Raw genomic sequence first — 8,131 nt, forward strand, 5'->3', positions numbered from 1 at the left:
ACGTGACTTCATATTGGCCTGTAAGATGTCTTTGTAGCACTTATATTGGCCACCGATAGAGTGCTTTCATGAGCAAGATGGACACAGAAGACTGTTGCATAAAAAGAAAGCCTCTGTGATACGGTCTCCCACAATGTTCTTGCCAGGAAGTTAAGGAAGTATGGAAAGGAAAAATGGGCTGTAAAAAAGCAGGCTAGATTGTCAGGCCTAACAGGTAGTGATCAACAGATCGATGTCAGGTTGGTGGTCGGTTTCTAACAAAGCGCCCCAATGTTTGGTTCTAGGGCTGGTTTTGTTCAACATCTTTATTAATGACCTGGATGAGGGGATGGATTACACCCTCAGCGAGTTTGCAGGTGACACTAAGCTATGGGGAAAATGACAAGGAATCCTGTAGCAGCTTATAGACTAACAGATTTAGTGGATCATAAGCTTTTATTGTCAAAGACCCACTTCATCAGATGTGTGTAGTGGAAATTCCAGAGGCAGGTATAAATATGCAGGCATAAGAAAAGAATACCAGTCAAGAGTCAGGCTAGAGATAAAGAGGTCAATTAAGTCAGGGAGTATGAGGCCCACTTCTAGCAACTGATGTGGAGATGTGAACACCAAGGGAATGTCTACACTAGCTTGTTAGTTCGAGCTAGGTAGGCAAATGAGGGCAACCGGAATTGCAAATGAAGCCCGGGATTTAAATATTCCGGGCTTCATTTGCATGTTCCCGGGCGCTGCCATTTTTAAATCCCCCTTAGTCCGAACTAACTGCCCACGGCTAGACGCGGCAGTTAAAAGTTAATTCGAATTTTAGCCTTCGGGGCTTTTTTGCGCAAAACAGCACTGTGCTGTCTACACTGGCCCTCTTCCGCAAATGATTTGCGCAAGACGGCTTTTGTCCGAACGGGAGCAGCACAGTATTTCCGCAAGAACACTGACAATCTTACATGAGATCGTCAGTGTTCTTGCAGAAATTCAAGCGGCCAGTGTAGACAGCTGGCAAGTTTTTCCGCAAAAGCAGATGATTTTGCGGAAAAACTTGCCCGTCTAGACACAGCCCTGATGTCAACAAGTTGTTTTTCTTCATGTGGCCTCTGTTTGGTGTGCCAGGCCTAGAGATCAGACTCATCTGGGAGCTATCATCCAAAATCTTTGAAATCTTTCAAATTGGGACCATTGATTTTTTTTCTACTATAAAAAGCAGACCTGAGTTCCACCTGTATAATTTCACGTAAACCTGATGCAACTGATCCAGGAGTATCTGAAGCCAGGAAACAGCCCAGGATGAGTGCTTAGGGTAGGCTCATTTCTGTGTCCTTTTCTGTCTTCTACGCTGTGATTCATAGAAAGAGGCGGTTTCTAGTGGAGTGCCCCAAGGTTCGGTTTTAGGACCGTTTTTGTTCAACATCTTTATTAATAACCTGGATGAGGAATTGGATTGCACCCTCAGCAGACGTAGATATGCTGCAGGGCAGGGATGATGTCCAGAGTGACCTAGGCAAATTAGAGGTCTGGGCCACGAGAAATTTGGGAGAGGTCTATGTTGCAATTTAGGAAAAACTATTTCCATAGGAGGGTGGGGAAGCACTGGGATGTGGTGGAGTCTCCATCCCTAGAGGCTTTTAAGTCTCAAGCTGACAGGGTTGATTGAGTTGCGATTGGTCCTGCCTTGGGCAGGGGGATGGACTGAAAGACCTCCTGAGGTCTCTTCCAGCTCTTTGATTCTATGATTCTGTGACTTGCCCCCAGGGTGGGAATCGTTTGTTTGGCATTGCTTTTCCCATGGAAATTCACCAGCACTGAATGGATTTTAGGAACTGGTCTTCTGGTCACCTGCTTCAGAAGACCAAGCAGCACTGTGAGATTTTCTGTTGTTTTCTGTTACGGACTAATACTGCTATCCGTCTGACACATTTCATCCCTGAGCTGTCATTCAGAGCAGTTTCTTGAAAGATTTGGGCTTCCGTCCACACAACTGCCTAAAAACATGTTGTCGTATAGCAGTAACCCCAGAATGGAGATAGTGACACCTTTTAATGTGGAAGTGTCTCAGTATCATCCACTGTTGACATGAGTTGGCGTGCCTCAGTTTCCCCTTACACCGAGCAGTATAATCTTCTCCCGCCTTTGCTGCTACACCCAGCTCTAAGCCCGCATGCAGTTATTGGCTTAGAAGCAGAATCCTCACGTCCCTGGGATGCAGACAAGCCTTTCTTGAAGAAGAGGGCTGCGCCCACGAAAGCTCGTGATACTGTCTACATCAGTTTTTCTTGAACTGTGCTCCGCGGAGCCCTAGGGCTCCATGAGACATCTCCAGGGTCTCCAAGGTTGACAAAGTAGAAATATCGATAGGTACAACACATACAATGAATGGACCGCTGGGGCTCCACAACGTACAACCAGTGGACTGCTGAGGCTCCCTCTAAACTTTTATGCATGTAAAGGGCTCCAGAACCCAAAAAGTTTGAGAACTGCTGATCTACATGTTGTGTGAGTCTAAGCATTGTTACCTGAACATTATTTGTTTTTTTAAGTTTTTTGCCGAGAAACCAGGCATGTTCCACACTTTCCAAGGGGTGCCATCCGCAGGAGTTCTTTTGTGCTGATCCAGAAGGGATGCAGGAAACGCCATAAGGTTTCCAAAAAATCACGGCCAGAGCTGTGTCACCAAAGTGCAGTTTCCATTTCCCTTGGAGGATTTGGGCAGGAAGATGATTCTGGGGAAAGATGCCTCCTTCCCTGTGCTGGGACATTCCCCACCTCTTTCCTCCCGTCTTGTATCAGCACAAATATTTGCACTTGCAACCTTCCTGGGGTTTGCTGCCTTCCTCTCCTAGAGAGGGGCTGTTCACGTTGTCAGGTGCTGCCACTGCTGTGTGGGCCATAAACGGCTATTGGAGCAGTGGGGCTCCCATTGATCCCCCCCCCCCCCGTTTGGCTCCCAAGAAACTAATAGCAGAGTCACCCCCACCAGGCCTCCAGACTCACCACTGCTCCATGAAACCTGAGTGAGATCTGGGCAGCAAGGGTTCAGATACAGCCCAATCCCCATCTTCCCACCCCTCCTGACAAACATGGAGAAACACTCTTTCCCCCTGCTCTGGGGCCATCTGACTCCTGTCCAGCTGTGGGCACCCAGATCCCAGCCATGGCAGACGCGTACTAGGAACACCCTGATGCCACCTATTCTCTTTCTTCCTTTTGCTAGCCCAGCCTAAGGGTGGGCAATTGCACCGTGATCATTGAGTTGGGTAGGTCCAGCTTTAAGCAGGGGGCTGGACTCGATAACTTCTGAGGTCTCTGCCAGCCCTGGGAGTCTGGGAATCTGTGCTTCTTATTAATTCATTTATTTCTTTTTATTTTGATAGTGATAGAAGTCAGATCTTACAAGCATGGAGATTGTTCCCAAACGCCTTCGGTCTGCATTTTATAGCTCTGTACCAATATCCATGGGGCTGTCAGTATCAGAGTAAACAGAGGTGCCTGGCCTCTGACAAGTGTATGGACAGGCAGGAAATGCTACTTACAGGAACACTTAGACTCCTAACCCCCACCAGAATATCATTTCTTTCCCATCTGCAGATGTGTTCTACCTTCACTGACAATGCTCAAATAGTTTATCTAATTTCTAAGTTGTAGCTAACAACAGGGGAGCCTAGTTAATGGGATGGGACTGTCGTAGGATTCAGTAGTTGGGAAAGAGAGCCAGGATCACTTGGAATCTGTTAAGCTCCCTGAAGAATCATTGCAGTTGTGTCCCTTTACGGATCAGTGTCACATTACCGAATTGGAGGGAAGCAGCCAGATCGCTGCTGCACCCCTAGGTGGGGGTGTTGGCCCCAGAAATCGGTATGAAAGGGAGCCATGTGGAGTATTGAATGGGAGATTATTGTTTGTTGATCTTATGTATGCTATTTATGTGAGTGTATAATGTCTGTGTGTGTGGGTAGGAATCTGTAATCTGTGTGGAAGCTGAATATTTCTGTGAATGTGGTTAAGCATTGCTATGGACAGGCTGAGTAGCAAAGCCCTGTGGAACAATGACTCTCAATAGGCTATGGACACACCCAAAGAATGGGATTTGTCACCTGAGGGCAGCCAGCAGGGAACATAGAATTTGGCCTCTGACCAGGTGACTTGCTGCATACAAGGAGAGGCCAGGAAGGGGATAAAAGAGGCCATGTGGTTGATGCCATTTTGTTCTCAGCTCAGCACTTCATCCCAGAGGCAGCACTGCAGGGATTGAAGAGCCCGGAAGACCTGTGAACCCATCCTGATCGTAGGATGTGCAATAAGAACTTTTAAACCAGCAGCCGCAACATCTCTGCTAGAGCCTGCATCGAGAACTGGGAGATTCGGTGCATGTAACGTACTGTACTTTAATAACCTTACTCTCAGGCTTTTCTTTCTTGTAATAATAAACCTTTAGATATAGATTCTAAAGGATTGGCCCAGCGTGATTTGTGGTAAGGTCCAGAGGGTAAATTGACCAGGGATCTGTGGCTGGTTTCTTGGAACCGGACAGAACTTGTTCGGGGTAGGTGGGATTGGGTGCTAGGACCCCCCACCTGTGTATGAGGCCCAGGGCCATCTGGGGCATGGATATTGCTGGGGTGTCGGAGGGGTTTTGCTCGGGAGGCTTCAGGCAGGTTGCTGAAGCGCTCTGTGAGACTGGTTTTTGGCCTGTGTGGAGAGGTCGCCAGTCGGGGGCTGTAAGGAGCCCCGGATTTGAGCAATTCGCCCTGAGCGGACGCACTCAGCTGTGCCCAGACACGGCCCGGTCCGTCACAATCAGTGAAGTGGAGCGTGGCACTAAAACACAGGGCTGGTACGAAAGACCAAAGCTGAGGAACTCGGAGAACTACAGGCAGAAAGCAAGAAATCAAATGAGGGAATTCAGGTCCGATGGGTAACCCTCTTTTCTATGAGTGGTTCGACAGGGACAGGTGAGCAAAGCCCACGGGTAACATGGAGACCTGGGAGATGGGTCAGAAATGGGAGGGAGCGTGGGCTATAATGACGGAGAGAAAGGAGGGTCAGGGCAAAACTGGGAGGCAAGGTGAAATCAGTATCTTAGATTATTATTATTATTATTATTATTATTATTATTAACAATAATAATAATAATCCTCTTTGCTCCTGATGGAGCATAAGGCGCTAACGAATCTTCTCCAGCCTTCATAGTCCTGAGAAAGCCGTCTGACTTCTTCCCAGGTCGTGCCCTTCCTTTTCATGTCCTCCTCCACAGTCCTCCTCCAGGTGCTCAACGGCCTCCCTCTTTTATGCTTTCCGGGTGGAGTCCACCTGAGTGCCATATGAGGGAGTCTTGTTTCGCTCATCCGAAGGACATGCCCCAGCTATCTCCAGCATCTCCATGATCTCATCCACAGCATTGTTGATGCCAGTGCGTTGGCTTATCTCCTTGTTGGTAACATGCTGTTCCCAGCGGACTTTGAGGATATGACGGAGGCACCATCCTTCAAAGCCTCTGAGTCTGCTCTCAATCTTCTTGTTAGTCCTCCAAGTCTCTACGGCATACAGCAGGACTGAGTGCACATTCGACCTATAGATCTTCAGTTTAGTCCTGGTCTGCAACAGTGACGACTTCCAAATGTTGTTAAGCTTTTGGAAGGCTTGCACTGCCAGGGCCATTCTAGTGGAGATCTCTTTGTCGGTGTTGCTGTCTGCTGAGTTGTAACTGCCGAGATACCTGAAGTCATTTACTTTCTCTAACTCTTCACCCATGACGGTGGTTTTATCAGTGTTAGTTGTCCTCAGTTTCATCACTTTGGACTTGCCAGAGTGAATTCTGAGCCCAACGCTTCTGGCTGTCCAGTCAACAATGTCGGTCTTTTCTTGGATGTCCTGCTGATCATGCGCGAGAAGCGCCAGGTCATCTGCGAAGTCGCGGTCCTCAAGCCGAGCAGTCAGTCCCCATAGATCTTCCCTCAGTGGCTCTGCGCATCACCCAGTCGATGACCACAAGGAAGATAACAGATGAGATTACACAGCCCTGTCTGACCCCTGTCTTCACGTGAAACCAGTCACTCTGCTGTCCTTCATGTCGCACACAGCATTGATTCTCAGCGTACAGGTCCTTCAGGATGTCAATGACCATCTCAGGGAACCCATATGCTTGTAGAATCCTCCAGAGTGAGGGGTGGTGGATGCTATTAAACGCCTTCTCAAAATCGATGAAGTTAATGTAGAGCGAAGAGTTCTACTCTATTGACTGCTCCACTATGGTGCACGACCTTCCACTTCTGAAGCCATATTGTTCTTCCCTGAGAATTTTCTCAATGCCCTTTCCCATTCTCTGTAGCAGGACTCTACAGAAAATCTTTCCCTGCACAGACAGCAGATTAATACCTCTCCAATTCCCGCAGATGGACAGATCACCTTTTTTGGGTAACTTCACAATGATGCCCTTTTTCCAGGCCTCTGGTACCCTCTCTTCTTCCCAGACCATGCTGAAGAGACCCTTCAGAGCTTGTACACTTGCCTGGGGGTTTGCCTTAAGCATTTCAGCAGTGATCTGATCTTCCCCGGGCGCTCTGTTGCCCTTTGTCTGTTTGATAGCGTCTGCTATCTCCAGCTCACTGATGTCCCTACATTCCATGTCTACTTGGAGGTTCATACTTCTAATATCAGCCTCTTCCTCTGGGTCTGGTCTCTTGAGAGTCTCCCTGAAGTGTTCCATCCACCTTCTGAGCTGTTCTTTTGCTGTCACCAGCATCTTCCCGTTCTTGTCTCTTAGGGTATGTCTACACTACCCTCCTAGTTCGAACTAGGAGGGTAATGTAGGCATACCGCACTTGCAAATGAAGCCCGGGATTTGAATTTCCCGGGCTTCATTTGCATAAGCGGGGAGCCGCCATTTTTAAAACCCCGCTGGTTCGAACCCCGTGCAGCGCGGCTACACGGGGCTCGAACTAGGTAGTTCGGACTAGGCTTCCTATTCCGAACTACGGGTACACCTCGGAATAGGAAGCCTCAGTGTACCGGTAGTTCGGAATAGGAAGCCTAGTACGAACTACCTAGTTTGAGCCCCGTGTAGCCACGCTGCACGGGGTTCGAACCAGCGGGGTTTTAAAAATGGCGGCTCCCCGCTTATGCAAATGAAGCCCGGGAAATTCAAATCCCGGGCTTCATTTGCAAGTGCGGTATGCCTACATTACCCCGCTAGTTTGAACTAGCGGGGTAGTGTAGACATACCCTCACTACAGTAGACTTGTTGGTAAAGTCTCCTATAAGAGTCTTGGGGTATGTCTACACTACCCTCCTAGTTCGAACTAGGAGGGTAATGTATGCATACCGCACTTGCTAATGAAGCCCGGGATTTGAATTTCCCGGGCTTCATTAGCATAAGCGGGGAGCCGCCATTTTTAAATCCCCGCTGCTTCGAACCCCGTGTAGCGCGGCTACACGGGGCTCGAACTAGGTAGTTCGGACTAGGGTGCTTATTCCGAACTACCGGTACACCTCGTTTCACGAGGAGTAACGGTAGTTCGGAATAGGACCCTAGTCCGAACTACCTAGTTCGAGCCCCGTGTAGCCGCGCTACACGGGGTTCGAAGCAGCGGGGATTTAAAAATGGCGGCTCCCCGCTTATGCTAATGAAGCCCGGGAAATTCAAATCCCGGGCTTCATTAGCAAGTGCGGTATGCATACATTACCCCGCTAGTTCGAACTAGCGGGGTAGTGTAGACATACCCTGGGAGATCTTGTACACTGTCCTAGTGTCACCTCTGTCTACTGCTGACTGGGCCTCCGTGGCAATATTGTCCACATACACTCTCTTATCTCTTCGTACACCTCTCTTCCTGGCAACATTTAGGTCCCTGTAGACCTGCACAGCTGTTATTTTATCTTCGTCACTGCCTGCAAGTGTGCTCTGTTTAACTGCCTTTCTGTTCTCAATGAGATGCCATGTAGCATCTGAAATCCACTCCCTTCTCTGTTTCTTCTTGTACCCCATTACAATCTTGCTGGTTTCCAGGTATACCTTCTGGATCTCCTCACAGTGGATATTAATATCATCTGCTATTTGGTCTTCGAGCAGACTGAATCTGTTGGCCAGCTCTAGAGTGAACTGGATCTTCACTGTTGGATGTTTTAGTCTACTGGAGTCGAAGAG

Source organism: Pelodiscus sinensis, chromosome 30 (assembly GCF_049634645.1).
Source record: "Pelodiscus sinensis isolate JC-2024 chromosome 30, ASM4963464v1, whole genome shotgun sequence".
Classification (NCBI taxonomy): Eukaryota; Metazoa; Chordata; order Testudines; family Trionychidae; genus Pelodiscus; species Pelodiscus sinensis.